The following is a 24990-nucleotide window of genomic DNA, read 5'->3' as shown; positions in this document are numbered from 1 at the left end:
CTTAGGTCATGACCTCACAATTGATGAGTTTGAAGCCTGCATTGGGCTCTGTGCAGATGGTGCCTGCCGGGGATTGTGTCTCTCCTTCCCTGCCCCTCCCCTGCTTGTGTGCGCACACACGTGTGTGTGTGTGCTCTCTAAATAAATAAATAAAAATTTTTAAAGACTGTGACTTCTGTTTACTGGACTAGCTTTGCTGCTCTCAGCTTGCATGCTTTGATAAAGCAAGCTGCCATGTTGGAGAGACAAGGAATTCAAGGTAATCTCTGGCAAGAGCCAACATCATGATTTTAGCCCGGGAGAGACTCTAAAGCACACCTGGATTCCTGACCCATGGAAACTGGGAGATAAATACTCATGGTCTTAACCACTAAGTTCTGGTGTATTTTTATTATGTAACAATAGGTAAGTAATACAGGCTTACTATTATTTGTCTCTCTGCTTTCTATCACCCATATTTTGTTGTTATTGCCTCTTTTCCCCATTTCTTTATCTTTGTGGGCGTATATCTTTTTTCCTGTATTCTTGTTTTGTTAGGATTTCAGGAAGGAAACTTACATTTGTTGAACTTGCCATATTTTACTGAAGTCACACTCAACTCTTCTGTTATGGACTGAATGTTTGTGTCCCCACAAAACTCGTATGTTGAAGCCCTAATCACCAATGTGGTGCTAGGAGGCAGAGCCTTTGGGAGGAAATTAAGTTCTGATGAAGTCAAGAGGATGGACCCTTCATGATGGGATTAGTTCCCTTGTAAAATGACTGGCGCCTGGGTGGCTCAGTCAGTTAAGTGTCTGACTTTGGCTCAGGTCATGACCTCCTAGTCTGTGGGTTAGAGCCCTGCATCTGGCTCTGTGCTGACAGCTCAGACTAGAGCCTGTTTCAGATTCTGTGTCTCCCTCTCTCTCTCTGCCCCTTCCTTGCTCATGCTCGCTCTCTTTCTCTCTCAAAAACAAACATTTAAAAGCAAAACAAAACAAAACAAAACCAAAGCTTTCTCTCTTCACCATGTGAGGATATGATGAGAAGATAGAGATCTTTAGGCCAAGAAGAGGGTTCTCACCAGGAACCAAATTTGCCACATCTTGACCTTGAATTTCTCAGTCAATTGTGACCCAAAAATGTTTGTTGTTTAAACCACTCAGTCTAGGGACACCTGGGTGGCTCAGTCGGTTGAGTGTCCAACTTCGGCTCAGGTCATTATCTCACGGTCTGTGAGTTCGAGCGCCGCGTCGGGCTCTGTGCTGACAGCTCGGAGCCTGGAGCCTGCTTCGGATTCTGTGTCTCCCTCTCTCTCTGACCCTCCCCTGTTCATGCTCTCTCTCTCAAAAATAAATAAACGTTAAAAAAATATATATATATAAAATAAAATAAAATAAAATAAAATAAAATAAAATAAAATAAAATAAGGTAAAGTAAAGTAAGGTAAAGTAAGGTAAAGTAAGGTAAAGTAAGGTAAAGTAAAGTAAAGTAAAGTAAAGTAAAGTAAAGTAAAATAAAATAAAATAAAATAAAATAAAATAAAATAAACCACTCAGTCTATATGGTATTTAGTTGCCGAAGTCTGAGCTGACTAATATACCGCAAGACAAAGAAAATGAAAAAAATGGTCTCTATTTAAAATGACAGTTATTTTATTCTAAAATTTTCATGTCATCAATCTACTAAAGGAACCCAAGAGAAGTTCTATGCTCCAAAATGCACTCTTTTCATTTTAATCACTTGATCAATGCAGCATAATTACAGGGCTTTATGTTCGTATGGTTTTAGCTAGCAGTGGAATTTAAAATGCCCCAGTTTGCCATCTGCTTCCGTTTTGTCAGCATGAGAGATACCAATAAAAAGAAATCGCCTTCAAACCATCAGCCCTTTTTCTAACAGAGAGAAGAAGAAAAATGCCTAGAATTCTGTTTGAATCACAGAATTGGCCCTAGCTTCTAGTAATCCTCACTCATATGATGTACAAGCAATGAATTACCGTCTTTTACTTCTCTATTAAGTCACTACTTAAAAAAAAATAGATATTAGCAGAGTTGTGTAAGCACCTTTGGTGGATGTGGGGAAATAAAATTTCTCTGGATTTCTCCATGTTCCTATAAAAAGCCCTGGCCTCCTGAGATCAGGAAAATAAAAGATATAAATATAATAAATGTTTGCTTTCACTTCCCCTAGATGTATTTTGCTTTCCATAAACCATGAGGGTTGGGTCTATAGCCATTTGTCTAGTTAACTGTCATCCAAAAGAGATAATAAAACTTCTCTCCACAAGAGGGTCCAACGGTTACAGCCCAGATTAGGCACCTAGGATCCATTCCCAATATGCCAGAAGACCGCAGCATTATCTTCCCAGGGATTTACAGAAGTGCAGACATTGGAGTCATCTCTTGGTCATACACACCAAAAGACAGAGATGCTTATCTGGCCCTCAGAGAGATGCATGTGTATTCCAAAAGGTCAGGGTAAGAACCCAGGATCCTTTCCATACTATCTCAAAGAAGCAAAGGTTTTTCTCCCTCCCTTTGGGAGGGGAGGGGAGCGACTGCCTCTCCTCTGTGGGAGGGGAGGGGAGCGACTGCCTCTCCTCTGTGTATAAATGGAGAAAATACTCTGTTCTCATCTCCTATCTATGGGGTGAAACCTGCCAGGTGCACAGAGAAATTCCATGAGCTTTCACTGCTTCATGATACTCGAGTTGCTGATCTAGTTGTATCAACAAAGAATTATTTTCCTTGACCCAGATGCCTCATCTTTCTACAGTATTCATACACACACAGATGTATATGTATATACATAGATATCAGTCACATAACTATACAAGTAGGCTAACATTTCAAACCCTGCACAGTTCTTAACAAAAGAATAAGAAACAGCAGACTTAAGAGCAAATAAGCAAGTTAGAAAGGAGACATCTGCTAGGAAGCAAATAGGACCCCTCAATGTATTTTATATTAGTTTTACAGAAAAAGCATTCTCAGAGGGGAGGAATGCATATGATGAAAATATGTCTCTGTACTCCCCAAGTTCCCCCATTGGAAGAGTTGTGGGCCTCTCAGTCCAGCCCATCCTATATAATTCTTGTTCTCAAAATTAAGCTCAGGAATCATGGTCTTTCTTAGCTCCTCTCAGCTGATAGGAACCCAGAAGTCCAAGTACCTACGGCAACGTTTCAGCCCCAAAGAGTGGATTGTTTTTTAAGTCAGTGTGGGCTCCCGCAAGCATCAGATAGATGACTGTGTTGGACTGATCTTTAAAACAGCTTTTAATCTATGGATCTATCATTTTTCTACAATAGCACAGAAAAGTAGAAAGTGAAAAATGTAGGATACTTTTAAAATCTGTATGAGAGTTGGAATTTATTACAGGCATTCAACATTAGTAAGGAAAGAAAAGCACTGCATCTGAGGTACAAAGGCCACCTAATTCTATCCCTTTTATTTTTATTTTTATTTTATTTTATTAATTTTTTTTTAAAGTTTATTTATTTTTGAGACAGAGAGAGACAGAGCATGAACAGGGGAGGATCAGAGAGGGAGACAAAGAATCTGAAACAGGCTCCAGGCTCTGAGCTGTCAGCACAGAGCCCGACGTGGGGCTCGAACTCACGGACCGGGAGATCATGACCTGAGCCGAAGTCGGACGCTTAACCGACTGAGCCCCCCAGGCGCCCCTCTATCCCCTTTTTTAAAAACAAGGACACCATGGGGCGCCTGGGTGCCTCAGTCGGTTGAGCGTCCAACTTCGGCTCAGGTCATGATCTCACGGTTCGTGAGTTCGAGCCCTGCGTCAGGCTCTGTGCTGACAGCTCAGAGCCTGGAGCCTGCTTCACATTCTGTGTCTCCCTCTCTCTGCCCCTTCCCTGCTTATGCTGTGTCTCTCTCTGTCTCAAAAATAAACAAACATAATAAATAAATAAATAAATAGATAGATAGATAGATAGATAAATGCATACATACATACATACAAGGACACGAGAGCCCAAAAAGGTGAAGGAATTGCTAAGGGCACACAGGTAGTAGCAAAACTAGCACTAGAACCCAGATCTCCTGAATCATAATAAAGTACTTTTGTTTTTTAACCACTAAAAATCTGCATGTCCTACTGTGGAAGTGGGTTTATCACAGCCTAGATAATATATCCTTGAAGTCCTTGTCCAATGAGCAACCTTCTGATTGCTTTGCATCTCCAAGGTATCTCAATACTAGGAAAACACTGCCCTGCAGAGAACATATATTTCTTTTTTAAATTACTTTTATTTTACTTTATTTATTTGTGGACACACACTTCTAACTGCAAATTAACGTTAAACATGATTTAAATAAGAGGTTTAAGTTTGACCAGCACATCTCAGGTCTCAGCAGGACTGGACTTGCACCATGAACTGACAAAAACCAACATTCTGAATCCTCAAGACCACTCAACAGGATCCATGAGAGAAGAACATTCTAAAGGAGAGCCACCCCCAAGGACCTTCTAGATCGTCTTCCATCGACACCACTGCAGTGTAAAGGCTGCAAAGTTTGTGTCCTGTAGTTTGGGCATTTTCCATAAATCAAGATTTTTTTTTTAACCATACAAGGCATTACAGCCAAAAGAGGTCAAAGAGGATGGAATGGCGTTTTGAATGCAAACTATGTAAAACAAGTTTCACCTGATTTGACATTCAATCCCAAGCAAAGCTCAGCACTTAATTAAGGCTTCAAATTCCACTGTAAGCCATGATATACAATTCTGTTCTTGGACCACAGGGCTTAATTAAATATCCATCATTATGGATACTTTCTACCTTCTCCACTTTCGCCTTTTTTCCTCCCAAATGAAGGGACGGTTGATTTTTTTGGCTGTTTTCTTTTTCAAAAACATATTAAATGTCAAGGACATTCAATGCTTTTTCATTCAAAAGTTAAAATTTAAGCATTCTTCAGAGATGATAAATGCCCAGTCTATTTTTTCTGACACATATGGCTGACATAGAAAAGTTGACTGGCTGTATTCTGAACAGCTGAATATATATACTGATCTATTGAAATACTTTCACGATTATTTATTTCGATGCCAACTCAGAGAAAATAAAATTAACCACTTGACTATGGAAAGAAAACTACACATATATATTTCAGAAGTAAAAGGAGGGGTGCCTGGGTGGCTCAGTCGGTTGAGCGTCCGGCTTCAGCTCAGGTCATGATCTCACGGTTTGTGAGTTCGAGCCCCGCATCGGGCTCTGTGCTGGCAGCTCAGAGACTGGAGCCTGCTTCGGATTCTGTGTCTCCCTCTCTCTCTGCTCCTCCCCCGCTTGTGCGGTCTCTCTCTCTCAAAAATAAATAAACGTTAAAAAAAATTTTTTTTAAGTAAAAGGAGTTGAATGAGACAAGTGTCAGCTTGAACTTTTCAAACAAATGTCTCTTTTAATCAGGCCTCACTGGTGATATGAAAGATCAAGGACCTGGATCATAATTAAAAGAGAATTTGACCCAATTTTCCTGTGATTGAAACTCACTCCGGAAGAGCCTCTTTCATATTCACTGCAGCTGCAGTCTCCTCCACCTGTGCCCCAACCCGGGATGCCTGTCTTTCTGGTCTCCTGTGTCCATCCTCACCTCAGGCTGAACTGCTCCGTCTTCATGAGGCATCCTCTGGATCCAGAGGCTAGAGAGCCGCCGCCTTTCCCTTCCTCTTTCTAAAATTTTTTTTTTTTTTTAACGTTTATTTATTTTTGGGACAGAGAGAGACAGAGCATGAACGGGGGAGGGGCAGAGAGAGAAGGAGACACAGAATCGGAAACAGGCTCCAGGCTCTGAGCCATCAGCCCGGAGCCTGACGCGGGGCTCGAACTCACGGACCGCGAGATCGTGACCTGGCTGAAGTCGGACGCTTAACCGACTGCGCCACCCAGGCGCCCTCCCTTCCTCTTTCTAATGCCAGCATCCAGTAACCCAACAATAAGCTCCACAGTACCCCTCACAGTTCTCCTAGAGAGCTTAAAAATCTCGTATGATTGGCCACCAGTCAGACTGCTGTGACACCCCAGAACACCGCCTGCAAATGGGACCCCACGATAACCTTCGCAACAGAATCATGCTTTCCAATAACCCACACAGAATCTATGAAACAAATGTTTAGACATCGTTACTGAGTGCTCAAAATCCATACAGACGGTGTCCCTTGGTAAATGCCCGGTTTTACTCAGTTTTAGAAATTCTCAGGGATCTGCTGAAGTTTGAAGAGTAGTGGCAGCCATCTTGGCAGCAGGTGTCATTAAATATAAATGGAAGAAGTAAGGCTATACCTCTTCCCTCAGGCTTTTCTCCACTGGTAACACTTGGCCAATGATTGTGTCTTGGAATAAGTTACGTTGACACAGTACTTCTGGAGCACTGACATTATCCTTGGACCGACTAGACTATTCAGAAGACAGAGTGACAACACCAGGGAAATTTACACAGACTTAATTTGGCCTCCCTGACTTCACATCGCTGATACAGTGCCAGGGAAGAATGGAGCTAAATGATCTGGAAAAAAATATTCATTGCATTATATTATTGAAGATGATGAATTAAAGAAAAATACAAAATAGCTAAAACTTCTAATGTTTCATCAATAGCTTACCTTATTACTAGATCCACAGGAGACAGACGTATATATTGCATTAACCATCAAGGTAATCAAGTTTTCTCAATTACAGTGCCAGTTCTCAAATAAGTCTTTTCCATTTTTCTGAATAAAAACACTCACATTGGTGTTCCAAAACTCTGTGGGGAAACTGGAAATAAAGGATCTTTCCTCAAGTTTACTTTTTAACAAAAGACTGGACAAGGGTGTTTCTTATCACTCAGTGATTCCCTTCACACTGTCCCCAGTTTTTAGGGAAAACTCCTATTTTTTCTTAATTATGTGGGAAAATACTGATGTGAAATAAGAGTACAGAAATACTGTTGGGGGGCGCCTGGGTGGCGCAGTCGGTTAAGCGTCCGACTTCAGCCAGGTCACGATCTCGCGGTCTGTGAGTTCGAGCCCCGCGTCGGGCTCTGGGCTGATGGCTCAGAGCCTGGAGCCTGGTTTCCGATTCTGTGTCTCCCTCTCTCTCTGCCCCTCCCCCGTTCATGCTCTGTCTCTCTCTGTCCCAAAAATAAATAAACGTTGAAAAAAAAAAATTAAAAAAAAAAAAAAAAAAAAAGAAATACTGTTGGGTATTTTCCCAAAATGGCCATTTTGAACCAATGCACACAAGATAGATGTGTTCATATCTGTACACACATAGCCAATTTGCTCTAGCCTTGAAGTGACTATTGGTACTTAACTAAATATTAGTGTGTTATACCTAGAAAGAATGAAGAAAATATTAGATGAGTGGAGTCTCCCGAGGAAAGGTCTAAAAAGGACTGAATTTATAACACAGAACATAGCTTAAAAATGCTTTTTCCTGGCTCTCTTACTGTCAATATATGCACATATACACCAGGGCTTTTAAATTAATCCCATGACTTATCAAGAAAAAGCCTGAGAGAACTTTCTGGTGTGATGGAAGTGTCCCTGCATCTTTATGGTTATAGAGTACACAGGTTTATCCATACTCAAAAGCAAAAAGTGCATATGCAGGACGCATTTCGTCATATCTAAATTTTATCCTAAAAACCCAAATACTGATCTCTAGTGAGGTTTGGCACAGACAAGTGATTCTAAAACTACTATTTTCTATGTATTCTAGCCTTGAACAGATGACTAAACATATGGAGATAATGCAGACAGGTTCATCACTGTTAGAGATGTAACCTTTGGTATTGGATTGGAATGATGAGAATCCTATGAACTCATGGCATATATGTGTATGTTACATAAAATATATATAGTGGGTTATAAAATATACAAAAATATATATTTTTTCTTACTAGCCTAGTTTTCTAAGATAGTGCTACAATTGGTAGCCAGGAACATGCCTAGCTTCCAGATCTTGTTGTTTAAATACCATTATCCACTGAAAGAAACTTGGGCTCTTTAGAGAAAAGCTAACTTTTAGGTTAGAGCAGGAAAACTACAAAATAAGCCTGGAACATCTTGTTGTATCACAAAGTAAGAAGTATCCAAAGAATGATAGGGAAGATATCAAAATAGCACAAAAGTCGGACTGAACTCCCAGTGGCCAGATCTGGGGCAAATATGAGCATCACAATAAACAATGATAGTAAGAGATTACAACCCATTCATTAAAATTAGAAATCTATGATCTACTGATATTGGCACTCTGAACTTAAGATTCTGGAACTGCAGATAAGGCATTGTGCACTTGTACCAAAGAGTGTTGACCATGTTAGATAAACTCCATCTAATTGCACAGTTTCCCATCAGCTGTTTTAATGCTACACACCTACATGAAAGAGGGAGCAACACAAGCAATCTGGAGTTAACAGGCATTAAGCAGGAACAAGATAATAAAACCTCGCATTAATATCTTCAGAGATAAAAGAAGACCTAACATCCACAAACCGAGAACAGGATGTTTTGTTTTTTTTTTTTTTTTTTTTAAGGAAGGAAGCCAACAAAAGAATTCTTAGAAAATACAGAATTCAATACCAGAAAAGGAAAACCTCAAAAGAACACTTCAAAGATCAATAAAATCTCCCAGAAAGTAGAAACAAAAGACCAATAAAGGGAAACTGAGAAAAGATTAGAACAGGAAGTAGAGGATCAATCCAGTATCTAAGTGAACAGAAGTTCTAAAAAGTTCAATTACAGAAAAAAAGAATGGAGGAAATCATCAGGTAAAAAAAAAAAATTGCTAGAGCTAAAGGACACAAGTTTTCAGATTAAGAGCACCTACTAAGCAGCCAGTGTAATGATGAAGACATCAGCCACAGGCTTATCTTTATGAAATCTATGAACACCAAGTTTCCTCATAGTGCAAAGAAAAGGCCCTATGTAAGCTTCCAAAACTAAATAATCAGTTTCATGCTGAGGATCGATAATCAGAATGGCACTGGACTTAACGCTGGAAGCTAAAATATAATGGAGAAATGCCTCTAAAAACCCCAAAGAAAATGCTCAATACTCAGCCAACGTAATGAAACTACCCAACGCCATCTTCATTTTTATTTTATTTTTTAATGTTCATTCACTCATTTTTTAAGAGAGAGAGAGACAGAGAGAGAGAGTGCGCGAGCGTGAGCACATGAGCAAGGGAAGGGCAGAGAGAGAGGGAGACACAGAATCTGAAGGAGGTTCCAGGCTCTGAGCTGTCAGCACAGACCCCAAAACAAGGCTCGAACCCGCGAACCATGAGATCGAGACCTGAGCTGAAGTCAGACACTTAATGGACTGGGCCACCCAGATGCCCTTCCCCTCAACGCTGTCTTTACAACATGTGTGATTCATATATGTACCCTCCTCCTCCACAAGTACTAGAAGAGGTGTTCTATACTACATGAGTGAATAAGCCAAGAAACCACTCCAGGTATCAGGATCCAACGTAAGAGATAACAATGGGGAGGGGGGGGTGGGGATCAAAGTTGTCAGCTGAGCAACAAAACAAACCAGGAGGGCAGAGGCTCCATGTAAGAATTCTCAAGAAGAAACTACTGAAAAGATGTCTAATGAATTTCAGTGTACTGAGAGGGGATTTACACAACTGAAGGGAAGTCCCAGATGGAATTACTGAGTGGTACAAAGAGAATTAAGTGCAAATATGTGTGTACTCACACTTGTACAGGGACCAACAATTTTACACTTCAGGCAAGATCAACCTTGTACAGAAAAGGAAAAGTAATCACGGTTTTCTACATGGCTCGCTGTGAAGAGCATTTATGTACTCACAACAAGGTAACCCGGAGCTAAGATTACACCTTTAGAGAGAGAATGGGAAGACAAGTAGATATAGGGCGGGAGTTAAGGGAGAGCTAAATCCTTCCTCATTCTCTTAGAGGTCAACAGACAATGCCTAAAGCTGAGGGGCACCTGGGCTCAGGTGGAAGGGTGTCCGACTCTTGATTTCAGTTCAGGTCAGGATCTCATGGTTCAGGGGATGAAGCCCCGCATCAGACTCTGCACTGAGCATGGAGCCTACTTGGGATTCTCTCCTTGCCTCTCCTTCTGCTCCTCCCCTGCTTATGCATATGTTGTGTGCTCTCCCTCTCAAAAAACCAAACAGAAATTAAAAGATGATTAAATGCCTATAACTATTTGGCTCATGTATACACATATGAATCTACTAAAAAAAAACCCAAAAACCTAAATTTTAAAACTCCATTCTCTACTCTTCTTATAGAACTTCTCTAATGAAAACGCAGCCCAATTGTTAAAGTCCATAAAACAGCTAGATAAGATATGGAATTGCATTATAGTTTTCACTGTTCTGATCCAACAATACTCTAAAACTGGGGTAGAAAGGACTTAAACTATAAGCAAACAAAAGCAATAGGAAGTCAATCACAGAGCAAAAATCGTAGACACCCTACTGTTCACGGAATACTTTCAAAAGTACCCCTACTTTTATGTATCTCTAAAGTCCTTTTAAAGTAACTGAGGAGCTCGGGCGCCTGGGTGGTGCAGTCGGTTAAGCGTCCGACTTCAGCCAGGTCACAATCTCGCGGTCCGTGAGTTCGAGCCCCGCGTCAGGCTCTGGGCTGATGGCTCGGAGCCTGGAGCCTGTTTCCGATTCTGTGTCTCCCTCTCTCTCTGCCCCTCCCCCGTTCATGCTCTGTCTCTCTCTGTCCCAAAAATAAATAAAAAACGTTGAAAAAAAAATTAAAGTAACTGAGGATCTGAAGGTTACTCTTAGAACTGAGAGAAAAAAACTTGTGATATTACTCTTAGCCTAATTCTAACAGCCTTCCAGCAGAAAATCTTTTAAGACTATGCCCTCCTCACAAAATAACAAAAACCAAAACAGATAACGAATCTGAATTTGCCTTAACTGAGGGGTACTTCTAATTAAAGAAAAAAAAAAGAAACCATGTAAGGAGCCTACCAGCAGATAAATTGGTTGATGGCAACTTTTTTGGATCTGCATCAACTAGGGGGAAAGAAACATAAGATATTCCCAACATTCTCATCTAAGATACGATGAGGCAATTCTGAATAAAGGCCATGGTGACTAAGAAAGAAATAGGATTCCTGCATGGCCAGGCAGATGGACAAAAGTCAGTCAGTCTGGCGCTATGCCAGGCCCTGGGGATACAAAAGGGACATAATCTTTCACCTCATAAACCTTAATGATCAGCAGTACTAAAAGAAAGAAAAACACCACTAGAACATGCTGATTTAAGTTAAGCAGCAATTAAAGCTCACCCAGAAATTCATCTAAGCAACAGCAGTGAAGACACTTAATTCAATAACAGAGTCTGTATCTATGTCTCTGCTTACACGTCCCAGGAGATGGTGACTAAAATGGAGGTTTTTGTAGAACTCTGCCCCAAATACCTGAACTTAGGGACACTCTCTCTCTGTCTTTAAACTAAACCGAGTGCGGTGAAAGCAGAGGTAGCCTGCACAGGATCTGTGTCTGCAGAGAAAAGGAAAGGCTCCCTGAAGCTGCGGGCACGTTTTGGGTTAGAGGGCTCCAAGTGTTTCTGTGCAGACAGACTCCTATAGAAGTTATTTCTAGAGGGGAGGCAGGTGCCAGCACGCAGACAATGAGCTAGACTATAAGGAGTCACACCAGTCCTGCCCCGCCTTCTGACAAAGAGGGTTCTCTATGAACATCAACCCAACTCATCAGGCTCTATGCTGACAGCTCAGAGCCTGGAACCTGCTTCAGATTCTGTGTCTCCCTTTCTCTCTACCCCTCCCCTGCGTGCACTGTCTCTCACTCAAAAATAAATAAATGTTTAAAAAAAAAGAAAGAAAAGCAACTAAGAACTGTTAAGTAAACAATGGTACAGCTGCATTATGGAATATTACACAACCATTAAAAATTATGTTTATTAAGAATTTTACTAATATATTAATAGCTGCACAAATCTTTTTAAAAACTGGTTACTTTGGTATAGGAGTTTAACATGAAATTTACCAATATTTTCATTTATATCTCATAGTCAAGATTATATTATCCTGTATTTTCTTCTAGCACCTCCAAAGTTTTTCATATTCACTTCTTCGAATCATGTGAAATGTTGTGAATGTATGGAATACAAATTTATACTTCCTTATTTCTTCAAATGGATAATCAATTATCCCCAAATCATTAACCCAATAATCTACCCTTTTCTTAGTGGTCTAAAATGTCACTTTTACAATATACTAAATTCCCATTCTTGTAGTCTGTTTCCCTAATCTTCTATTCCCTGATCCATTTAGATATTCCTGAATCAATACAACACTTTTAAGGATTTTTTTTAACGTTTATTCATTAAAAAAATTTTTTTTAATGTTTATTCATTTTTGAGAGACAGAGCATGAGTGGAGGAGGAGAGAGAGAGAGAGAGAGAGAGAGAGAGAGAGAGAGAGAGAGAGAGAGAATCCAAAGCAGGCTCCAGGCTCTGAGCTGTCAGCACAGACCCCAATGTGGGGTTCGAACCCATGAATGATGAGATCATAACCTGAGCTGAAGTTGGATGCTCAACCAACTGAGCCATCCAGGCACCCCAATGTTTGTTTATTTTTAAGAGCTGGAGAGAGACAAAGCATGAGTTGGGGAGGGGCAGAGAGAGAGAGAGAGAGAGAGAGAGAGAGACACACACACACACACACACACACACACACACAGAATTGGAAGCAGGTTCCAGGCTCCGCGCTGTTAGCACAAAGTCCGACACAGGGCAAGAACTCACGAACCACAAGATCATGACTTGAGCTGAAGTCAGACAATTAACCAACTGAGCCACCCAGGCACCCCATTAAGGATTTTCTTTTAAAGTCTGTGTATTTATTTTTAGGGGCGCCTGGGTGGCGCAGTCGGTTAAGCGTCCGACTTCAGCCAGGTCACGATCTCGCGGTCCGGGAGTTCGAGCCCCGCGTCAGGCTCTGGGCTGATAGCTCAGAGCCTGGAGCCTGTTTCCGATTCTGTGTCTCCCTCTCTCTCTGCCCCTCCCCCGTTCATGCTCTGTCTCTCTCTGTCCCAAAAATAAATAAAAAAACGTTGAAAAAAAAATTTTAAAAAAATAAAAAATAAATAAAGTCTGTGTATTTATTTTGAGAGAAAGAGAATGCGTGCATGCACAAGCTGGGGAGGGGTGGGGGGGGGGGGGGGAGAGAGAGAATCCCAAGCAGACTCCAAACTGTCAACGCAGAGCCCAAGGTGGGGCTCAATCTCACAAACTGTGAGATCATGACATGAGCTGAAGTCGAGTCAGATGCGTAACTGACTGAGGCACCCAAACACCCCAGTACACACTGTCTTAATTATGATAGTCTTAGGGGACATCTGTTAGGACAAGTCCCTTCTTGGTTTTGTTTTTAATTTTTTTTAATGTTTATTTATTTCTGACAGAGAACACAAGCAGAGGTGGGGCAGAGAGACACAGAATTTGAAGCAGGCTCCAGGCTCCAAGCTGTCAGCACAGAGCTCAAACCAACAAATGCTGAAATCAGGACCTGAGCTGAAATCAGACACTTAACCTACTGAGCCACCCAGGTGCCCTTGTTTTTTTTTTAATTTTGAATATTCTATTCTTTTCCAAATGAATTTCAAAATTAGTTTATCAGATTCCATGAAAAACCTTAATGCACTAACATTATTGGTTATCACTTGTTCTTTATAGTGCATTCAGTTCCCCACCATAAACAACAATTTATAAAACAGGTGTTAAATAACATGAACTGAGAGGGGGCCTGGCTGGTTCAGTCAACTGAGCATCCAACTCTTGATTTCGGCTCAGGTCATGTCGTCACAGTTCTGTTCATGAGGTCAAGTCCTGAATCCGTAGGCTCTATGGGGACAGCACAGAGCCTCCCTGGGATTCTCAATCTGCCCCTCCCCCTCACGTGCACTTTCTCTCTCTCAAAATAAATAAACATGAAAGAAAGAAACATGCTTTCCCTCACTGCCCCTTTCCACTGCTCACGCACTCTAAAATAAAATAAAATAAATAAAAGCACCTGGGTGGCTCAGTCACTGAAGCAACCAATTCCTGGTTTCAGCTCAGGTCATGATTTCACAATCCATGGGTTCCAGCCCCCTGTTGGGCTCTGTGCTGACAGCGCAGAGCCTGCTTGGGATTCTCTCTTCTTCTCTCTCTGCCCCTCTCCTGTGGATTCTCGCTTTCTCAAAATAAATAAATAAAATTTAAAAATTAAAATGAATTTAAAAATTTTTAAATGTTTATTTATTTATTTATTTATTTAGAGAGCACACAAGGTCCCTCCCACCTTTTTAAAAATCTTTTTAAGTGTTTAGAGAGAGGGAGGGAGAGAGCACGTACACACAAGTGAGAGAGGGAATAAATTTTAAAAATAAATAAAAACTGAAAATCGATGGCATGGGCTATGGAAAGCTATCAACAGTGAGGCGTAAACCATGGCCCTTGTAACTTCCCTGAGACATGACAGAGAAAAAAAGTCAGGGTGACTTACTTCACACTTACTATCTAGCAGAAAGGCATCAGTTTGTCAGGAATTTTTGCTGGTCCCCAACTAAGAACTGTAACCCTTCATAAGGGATAAAAAAAAAAACAAAAAAAAAAAACAAAAAAAAAACAAAAAAAAAACTCAGCAGACTGAATCTTCAGTAGAGTGTGGGGAGGGATAAAAGATTTTCTTTCACTTGGCCATTTCCAATATCAAACCCTGCTAAAAGCTGATGATTGCAGCATCAGAGAGCAAACATCAAAACCTCAAAAGAAAAACATCAATGTCAGTTTAGCTGACAGAGTGAAACACAACTGAGTTCAGTGATTCAAACACCAACTTCGTTCTCATTGCAGTCACACCCAATTTCCTGGCTGGTGCCCAAGGTGAAACTAAGAGTTACCTGAAGGTTTGCATAACCACAGCAAAGTGACAAACACATCTATTGGCTACAAAATCTCACCCTTGCTTTGATGTGCCATCCTTTAGCATGAATATTTTTAAAGATGAGAAACAGAGGATATATTTTCAAGATCTATTCTTGCCAGTTCAGCCACAATCCTACCTTCTATCCTTCAGTTGGGACATTATGGTAAAGAGGCCATCGCTAGTTTTAAAAAACTAACACCTTAAATGACAAATGAACATTTTTAGATCTGTTCCTTAGATACTGGATATAAGTCTTTAAAGTTTCTGTATTTTAGACCATATTATAGACATGAACCGCTTCGGATTTAGCTTCTAATTATTTCAAATCTACCAAATGAAATAGCTAACAAATTTTCATTTCTACTGCATTAATTTTTTTCAGTACAATAAAGGCAGCAAAATACTATTTATAATGTCTGAGAAAAGAAATAAATACTTCTGAATGTAATTCATTTACAAAGCTTCCAACATAAAGGCTTATATCTTATTTTCCTGTGAGCTCATTTCTTAGAAAAAGATTATGATCGCAGTAATTACATAACACTTGGAGCTTTATGTATTAGTCATTTAATCGCTGTTTCTTATTAAAATCTATAATATTTCTTAAGAGAATACTCTCATTTCCCATAAACTTTTGTTTCAAGCTTGTTGGGAAAGTCATTTTCAAAAATTTTTATGTTCCTTTAGGGGAATTAGATGAATTCTGTCATCTAATTGCCATTTTCAGTCCGACTTTATAAATTTAAAGCAAACTATAATGCAAATCTCTTCTATGTGGCAGTGGTCAGGATTTTTGCCCTGACCCATAGCTGCCTTCAAGTGAATTTCAAAGTCAGCTTCCCTTCCTAGGTATTAATGGCCATTTGTCAGAAAAGCATCAGAATTTACCTATCCCCAACATCTGCAATGCAAATGCCACCTCTTAGATGCAGCACCCCTAAGCAAGTACAAAGTCTGCACAACTCTACACGGTGGTCCAGCCTTGCTTTAAAAATGTGAGGTTTAATTAGAGTCCCTACAACTAAAATAGGCTACGGAGAAAACACAGAAATCAACCCCACACTTTGAGTTTCTAATCCAGAACTATGCATTTCAAAGTACAGAAGTATCACACATGGGCCCAGACTTCAGAGAATGTGCAGTCTAACTGAATTAACAAGTACAAAAGCTCTATATAATACAACCAACTTCAACAGAAACAGTGGAATCAAGTGTCAAGTGGCACCCTACCAAGAAAAGCCAAGATGTGTGAAAGGGAACAGAGCTTGTCAAGGAAGCTGGAAGCAGGATTCTGAGGGGCCAGATTTGCATATGCAAATGAAGGAAGCTGGGATATGAAAATCAGGGGATTTTCAAATAATAAGCTGCTTTTTCTTACTACTTGTCGTGCTCATTTTTACCATCCACAAAGAATTCCCGCTCTAGGATTAATCATGGGTTTGTCCAAGTCTATTTTATTATTTTTGTGCTCCAAAAGAAAGAAAACTAAGGCACTGCAGGAGTTAAAACTATGGGATTCATCATCAGAGGACCTGGATTTAAGTCCTGACTCCCCCACCAACTACTTATGTGAATAATTAACCTTTCTGGGCCTTAGTGTTTCCATTCATAAAAGAGTATTATCTGTATGACAAGGATGTAGAGAGATTACATGAGATCATGTGGATAGAAAGTACTTTTTAGACTTTTAGGTAATAAGTTATTCTTAGTGGCTTTATCAAATTTTCATACATCAACCATCTTCAAATTCAGATTTCAAGAACTATATTACCAAGTATTATAATCATTTAAGGAAATAACTTTAAAATTCAGGACACTGGACTATTTTTGGTGTGTGGGGAGGATAATGATTAAGTGACAGGAGACAGCTATATACCAGTTTAACTCTGATTTGACCATGATCTTGCTACAGAATAGGATACAGACTCAAACTGTCTTTTGAAGTTCCTTGCCCAACATTCCTGGATTTGTCTGAAGTTACACCTGACCACTGACTGACTTCAAAGAATTAAAGTCTCTTTTAATTCATCAATGTTAACTTAATGTTCTCTTTTGAAAGCCAACTGCTTTTTCTGGAGGAAAAAAAACAACAGTTTATTTGGAGCTTTCATAAAGCAATTTATTTGGAAAACTTTTTAAAAAAGGTTTTAGAAAACTTTATACTTTGGGGCACCTGAGAGGCTCAGTTAAGCGTCTGACCCTTGCTTTCAGCTCAGGTCATGATCTTGTGGTTTGTAGGTTCAAGCCCCACATTGGGCTCTGTGCTGAGCACATGGAGCCTGCTTGGGGATCGATCTCTCTCTCTCTCTCTCTCTCTCTCTGCCCCTTTCTTTCTGCCCCTCCCCCAACTGCATGCACACTCTCGCAAAAGTAAATAAGCTTTAAAAACAAAACAAAACATTTGTATGGAACCAGGAAAGACCCTGGATACCCAAAGCAATCCTGAAAAAGAAAACCAAAGCTGAAGGCATCACAATCCCAGACTTCAAGATGTAATTACAAAGCTGTAATCATCAAGACAGTACGGTACTAGCACAAAAACAGACACTTCAAATACACACACACACACACACACACACACACTGGAGTATTACTCAGCAATCAGAAAGAATGAAATCTTGCCATTTGCAACAACGTGGATGGAACTAGAAGGTATTATGCTAAGCAAAATCAGTCAGAGAAAGACAAATATCATAGGACTTCATACAAGGGAAGGGAAGCAAAAATAATATAAAAACAGGGAGGGGGACAAAATATAAGAGACTCTTAAATATGGAGAACAAACTGAGGGTTGCTGGAGGGGTTGTGGGGGCATGGGCTAAATGGGTAAGGGGCATTAAGAAGGGCACTTGTTGGGATGAGCACTGGAGGTTATACATAGGGGACAAATCACTGGAATCTACTGAAATCATTATTGCACTATATGCTAACTAACTTGGATGTAAATTAAAAAATAAAAATAATGATAATAAAACATAACAAAACACCTTTGTACTTTTACACGACAAATTTCCATATGAAACTGGTATGGCTGGGTCATCTTTATGGTACACTTCAAAATTTAACCTCATAGCTCTTACAAAATTCAAGTGTCCATTTCACACTATGAAACAAGTTTTAGTAGTGTTGGAAGCTCTCCTTCAACTCAATCAGCATAATCAAACCCTGAAAAGATACTCCTTTATTTATTTATTTTTTTAAAGTGAGAGAGAACTTACCTTACTAATAAAGCAGCGTGGCTGTTGGGGCACAGGCCTTAGAGGCCACAGGCCAGGTTTGAGCCTTGGATGCTTCCTCAAGTGATCAGCAAATAGGGGGTAATGTGGACACCTATCTCCCAGGACTCCCGTGAGGGGACTGAGATAGTGAGGAAAGAGCGGAAGGCAGTGTCTAACACATGCTATGTATTAGCTATCATTATATATATATATATTATTAACCAAACAAAAGCAGTATGGACTTCAATAGCTGCCAGTAGAAGAAAAGGAAAACATTACCTAGAGGCTTGACTGTGAAAAAAATAAGCTTCTTTGTTAAAAATTATTTACTAGGGATGCCTGGGTGGCTCAGTCGGTTGAGTGTCCGACTTCGGTTCAGGTCATGATCTCACGGTTCGTGGGTTCGAGCCCCGCATCGGGCTCTGTGTTAACAGCTCAGAGCCTGGAGCCTGCTTCGGATTCTGTGTCTCCTCCTCTCTCTTCCCCTCTCCTGCTCATGCTTTGTCTCTGAACAATATATAAATTTTAAAAAACAATTTTTTTTTAAATGATTTACTAAAGCACCTGAAGTCTTAACCTGGCCCAGTAAGGCAGAATTTTGTAATTCATTTTAAAGAATGCTAATGTTTAAAGGAACAGTAAGGAAATAACTTATGAGTGGTTATCTGGTTGGGTCCTTCAAACTAAGGGTTACCACTCCCCTCAAGGTGGTCTTGGGTCCACCTTCTCCAACAACAGCCCCCCAACTAGCCCAGGGTTACTGCACCATCCCTGGCAGTTCCCCTGCACCGACACCCCTGTGCGCAGTCCTTTGTGTATAAACTCTCCTCTGATTATCCTTATCTGGCTGAGCCATCTGTTTCCTGCTGAGATTCTGAATTATACAATCACTTTATACTCTGTCTAGTGGTCCAGAGAGTTCCCACATCATGACATGCTTTACACTTTGGAGTACTGTTTTTCTCTGCCAATTTGATAGGTAAAAAAAAAAAAAAAAAAAAAAAAAAAGGAGAAATGCATCCATTTCCCTATTGTGTCTGCATTTATTTATCAGTGATGCTTACTATTTTTCATATGTTTATTAGGCATTTTAAACTTCCTTTACCCATTTCTCTACTGAGATGTTAGTGGATTTTTTTTTTTTTTTTTTATTTATTTTTAACGTTTATTTATTTTTGAGACAGAGAGAGCATGAACAGGGGAGGGGCAGAGAGAGAGGGAGACACAGAATCTGAAACAGGCTCCAGGCTCTGAGCTGTCAGCACAGAGCCCGACGCGGGGCTTGAACTCACAGACCGTGAGATCATGATCTGAGCCGAAGTCGGACGCTTAACCGACCGAGCCACCCAGGCGCCCCATTAGTGGATTTTTTAAAATAAGTTTGAATGATCTTCATATACATATCTGCTATTTGGATGAAAGAATAAACATCTACTTGACTCAGCTTAAGCAAGGATAGAATTTACTTTAAGGGCGTAAGGATCTCTCTCATGGAGCCTCAATGGAAGGATTTAGTTGTGCCTTGGGAATGGACTAGAACCAGGGACTGGAGTGTCATACTGAGGTTGGTGAGTCCCCTTGATCCACGTTTCATTTCTCCTCTTCCCTATTTGTTGGCACATTCTGCTTTATCACTACAAAATTATTTTCACTGCTTCCTACTCCACAGGGTAGAAAATGATCATTACCAAACATCACAAAAGCAGCCAACAGGGATAGCAATCCTAAACCCCATTCCTACTTCCTGGGTCAGGTGGCCAGTTGAATGAAAGTAGTCCTGTCCTACTAAGACGGCAAATTCCGCTGTGACCGTGTATCTGAAAGTGGGAAAGATACCTGAAAAAGAAGACTGGCAGAGACCACAAAGGTGTTTTCTGAAGTTTCAAAACCAATAACACTACTATGCTAAAATATAATTCTTGTAGTTTTTTTTTTTTCAACATTTATTTTTTGGGGGGACAGAGAGAGACAGAGCATGAACAGGGGAGGGGCAGAGAGAGAGAGGGAGACACAGGGTCGGAAACAGGCTCCAGGCTCTGAGCCATCAGCCCAGAGCCTGACGCGGGGCTCAAACTCACAGACCGCGAGATCGTGACCTGGCTGAAGTCGGACGCTTAACCGACTGCGCCACCCAGGCGCCCCTAATTCTTGTAGTTTTAATGCTCAATATTTGCCTATGAAAAACCTTTTATAATGTCTTTAAATAAGCAGGATGATTGTAAATACAGTATTAAGATATTTCATACTAATTCAGTTCCAAAGGTACGTTCAAGTAATATCATTTCTAAGAGGTTAGACTTTGATGTTTCCATACAACTGCAGGCAAAACAACGATGGTTGATTACAATGCTTAGTCACTGGCATAATTCAGACGTCACTGATTAAACGTGGCACAATCCTACTAAATGGAATAAACTAATTGAAGGAAACTGCCTGGATTCATCACAAAGCGAATGTCTTATGCAAAGATGGGCTGTAACGTATTAGTGGAGATCTGTGCTTAAGGTCAAAAGGACAACAATTCAAGTAGCACATCTGGGTCCTGGGTGACTTCTAGGCATGACCTCACAGAAAACATCCTAAATCCGAACCTTTACAGAAAGAATATTATATTAAAAGGCCAAAACATAAACCACCGCAACTAAATAGTCATTACATTCTAAACAATCCAAAAGTTTTCCTTGATAGAGAAGTCAGTAAGGAGTGGACAGCAAGAGGTACTAAGTTTTAGCTGAATTTATCAGTCTCCAGACTTCAGCAGTTTCTGACTTTGGGAAGGCTATCAAAGACTGTGTACCTAAGGGACCTCACAGAACATTAGCAATAAAAGGAACCTCACGGGGCACCTCAGCTGACCTCCCATTTTGACCTTGACCTGACCCAGATATCAACTAACTCTTCACAAGCCTACTTTTTGGCTTCGCAATAATCCACCCCTTATCTTCCTACCTGCTTAGTCTAACTTCCTCATGTACTTATAAGTCTTTCTTCTGGATCTATCAGATCTGTTCCTCTATGGGTTGGACTCTGTGTTCCTGGAACAGTCAAGTGTTGCTTCCTTCCTTGATTTCTGATTTAGACTATAGACACTATATCCAAATTACCACCTCTTTAACCAGTGCCCCAACCATGGTCTGGCCTCATCTCCCATCCTACCATGGCCTTACCAGGTTGGCCATGCCCACGAAAGTAGCTGTTACTTCCAAGCACTGCACAGGTATTGCCCCATCCCACCTGTGAGGGTTATCAATTTACTTCCAGGAAGCTCCAAATTCACCCTTTTGGACTTCCCTGTGAAAATGGATCTGGGCCCTTCCAGTATTTTTCCTTTGCTGCTTGGCACCAAAGTTTTGTCAGCAGGCAGCACTGGGGAGATGCCAGAAGAGGAAAAGGGGCTCTGCTTCCTAGTTCTGGTGTGCTCACTGAACAGTCTCTTGCAGTGCTTCTCTACTGTCTGCCTGTGTTCTTCTAACTTAAGAGTCCTGTGTTTTAGTGAGCAGTCTATCCAGCAGTCAATAGCCAGAATATATACAGATAGTTTCTTAAACTGAGCTGAGCTCTGCATACGTAGTCTGCCCAATCTTAGGTGTGATTTCCTTGCTCTGAAGCAGCACAGGGTAACGACTTTCTTCCACAGGATACCTTCTTAGATATCTGCAAACAAATATTTGCTTCTTCTTCGCCTTCTTTTCACCAGATTAAAAATATCTGGCCCCTTTAATGATCTTCTATATGAATCCCCAATATCTTAATCGCTTTCTGGATGTACCTCCCTCCCCACCAGCTTGTCAGCGTCTCTTCTGAGGTACTACCTCAGAAATAAAACGTAACATCCTGGTGCAGGATGCAGTAGGACAGTCCTGATCCAACGTAATGGACGACGGCTTGCTGAGATCAGGATGTTCTACTTTCCTTCAGTCAGTCCAATCCTATACTCATCCTATACTTTTACCCCCATTAGGAAAAAAGACTTGCTTTCTTCTAGGAATGATACATGCTTACCAAGCGCACAGAAATCTGCTGCAGTATGGAATAAGAAGCCTCCAGAAAAAGATAATTCCACAGGACCTAGGGATGATCTTTTATGCTGTGACAATGCTAGGTTAGGCACAGGCACCATTCAGGATACTACAATATGTTCAGATCAGTGATGATAGTATTACGTATTTCCACTTATATGTATTTTCTGTATAATACATGTTGTATACTATGTATCACATATCACATATATATATTATATATATAATAGGCCTGCAAACTGTCTCATTAAAGCCTTATTAATGTATCATAGACAAGTATAGCATCCAAGTTCAAGGCATACACAGGTGTGCACGTGTATGGTAATCTAACCATTTCATGATATAAAATGATAATTACACTGTAGAACATGAAAAGCAATGGGAAAGAAAAACATTTCTTATATCTCAAAGTCAATAAAAGTAATACATTTAAGACTGATCAACAGTGATATCCAAGCCTGACAAATTAAAGTTAAAAAGCCAGCATATAAGCCAAAAAGAGGAGACTGAGTAAATAATGTGGTGAGGAGACATTACACAAAGTCATATTAATAAATCTCTTTCTGAACATACCCTGAACTACAGTGGATTAATCTCAATAGTATATTATGTACTAAAATATATTTCACTCTAAAACACAGCATCTTTCAACAATCCTAAGTATCCAATTAAGATCTCCCTTTTTTAGACCATATTTCTAACAGAAACAATGCAATTAAATTCCTATACTAGATATATAGGATATTAACCATCACAATTCTTCTCAAGGAAGTCCTTCCCTAAAACCATACTGTCAACATCTTCTCCCAAGTGTACATTTTTTCTCCTCCTTATCAAGTGTCATTGCATAAACTTGAATTCTGGCTTTAGCTTCTAGCTGAACCATTAGAAATTTCCCTTCCTTAGCTTACAGTGTATAAGTGAGACTACACCATTTTCTATTAAGCTGCAGCCCAGAGGGCAGCTAATAATTAACCCAACAAGGTGTCAAATGTTCCTGTTCTAGTCCAAATTAAAAATGCTGCCTTTCCACCATTTCCTTTTTAAGTTTTCCAGAAAGAAATAAAAGTTTCCCTGTAAATATCTATTGTTGAGGAACACATATAAACATAGTTCAAGAGAGCCTCAGAAATTCAGTGCCCACAAAAAGCAAAACTTTGTTTCTGGCCAAGGGAACGGCAGCAGAAACAGCTAAATGTCCACCAAAATCCATCTCTCTTCTTCCACAGTTATCAAGTTTTAGCTGGAATGTGGCTCCCTGCCAGGACCACATCTCTCAACCCCCTTGTAGCTAAATGTGGCCACGTGACATATCCAACGAAAGAGTGGAACACGAGCACGAGTGTTATGTGACATTAATAATCCTAGCCCACTAACACCTTGCAAGTATTAAAAAAACAAACAAACAAACAAACAAACAAAACCCACCTAAGGTCCTTTGACCCTGGAAGCTACATCTTGACGATGACAGAGAAAATGGTCAGATCAGGGTCCCTGAATGATTGTGTGGATCAGAGTTAGCACAGACCTAAAAAATTCACCTCAGAACCATTTCCTAGAAAGAAAAAACTGGCTTAAAAAAATGTTTAATTATTGTTGGGTCTTTTGTTTCAGCAAAAGTTGAACTTCACAGCTCATCCCAATCAATAAAGAGAACAGAAAATTCACTTAGAAAATGGTTTAGGAAAGGAAAAGGAAGGAAAAACAGTACATGTACACTGACTGTAAGCTCTAATGCTAGATTCAGATTAAAGGCAAATGGTACCCAGGGTTTAATGATAATTCACCAGAGAAATAAATCCACTGGAATAAATGCCTGTGTCAATATACTGTTCCTTGAACATTCCTTACACAAGTCTTCACTACTTTATCCATCAAGTCACTTCTCCTACAGAATGAGAACTCACCACAGAACCTGGATTGTTCCCCTGCCTTCAGACAGCAACTCATTATCTTAGTCCCAGCCTTCCCATGCACTTCCTTCTCTCGTTCCCGCCAGACACTGGGGCCTCGTGATCAGCTCTGACCGAAATCTACAGAAATAGCTATGCATCTTCACAATCCTTCCTTTCGTTCTTCCCATTGTTCTAGTTCCTGTTATTCCAGCTTCATGTACACTAACCATGAGTTCACGATGGGTCTTTGGTCATGTACTCACTCACCTCATCCCACTATACACACACTGGATTGCCAGATCCAGATTCCTCTTCTGGAACAGCAGCTCTTTACTACTGACAAAATCCTGGTATACAGTCTACAGGCCGGGGGTTGGCAAACTATAACTTCTGGGCCAAATGTGGCCTACTGCCATTTTTAAAAATAAAGTTTATTGGAAAACAGTCACACTATTCATTTATGTATTGTCTGTAACTGCTTTCACATTACAATGCCAGAGTTGAGTTAGTTGTGACACAGACTCCAGGATGCAAAGCCTAAAATGTTCACTACCTGGACCTTAATAGAAAATGATCAGGGAACCTGGGTGGCTCAGTCGGTTAAGCATCTGACTCTTGATTTCGGGTTAGGTCATGATCTCGCAGTTCATAGGTTTGAGCCCCGTGTCCAGCTCTCCACTGACGGTGCAGAGCCTGCTTGGGATTCTCTCTCTCTCTTCCTCTCTGTGCCTCCCCCCACTGCACGCTCGCTCGCTCTCTCTCTCTCTCAAAATAAATAAAAACTTAAAAAAAAAAAAGATCACATGATCAGCATGTGGTATAGACCAACATCTTTTCTCATGAAGACAATGGCAGCTATCTTCTTATTCCTTATTCATTTAGCAATACTATAACCACCTGCACTGGCAGAATAAGAAATACAAACATATATACATATGC

General features: G+C 40.3%; 1 protein-coding gene and 1 long non-coding RNA gene across 2 annotated transcripts in view; both read right to left on the bottom strand.

Moving 5' to 3' along the window:
- Nucleotides 1–24990, bottom strand: part of MCUB (mitochondrial calcium uniporter dominant negative subunit beta) — a 92203-nt gene that overhangs the window by 56983 nt on the left and 10230 nt on the right.
- LOC124520246 (uncharacterized) overlaps nucleotides 6296–24990 on the bottom strand; it is a 28616-nt gene continuing 9921 nt past the window's right edge. The window contains exons 2-3 of the long non-coding RNA XR_006964288.1: nucleotides 6604–6757; nucleotides 6296–6506 (exon numbers count right to left, since the gene is read on the bottom strand). This is a non-coding gene — a long non-coding RNA (uncharacterized LOC124520246). The remainder of the gene's footprint in view (nucleotides 6507–6603; nucleotides 6758–24990) is intronic.

Source organism: Lynx rufus, unplaced genomic scaffold (assembly GCF_022079265.1).
Source record: "Lynx rufus isolate CCGP_SWC_20201006 ecotype Redwood Valley unplaced genomic scaffold, mLynRuf1.p SCAF_3, whole genome shotgun sequence".
NCBI classification, from domain to species: Eukaryota; Metazoa; Chordata; class Mammalia; order Carnivora; family Felidae; genus Lynx; species Lynx rufus.
Note: the sequence above shows the minus strand (reverse complement) of the source record. Positions and strands in the feature narration are given on the sequence as shown.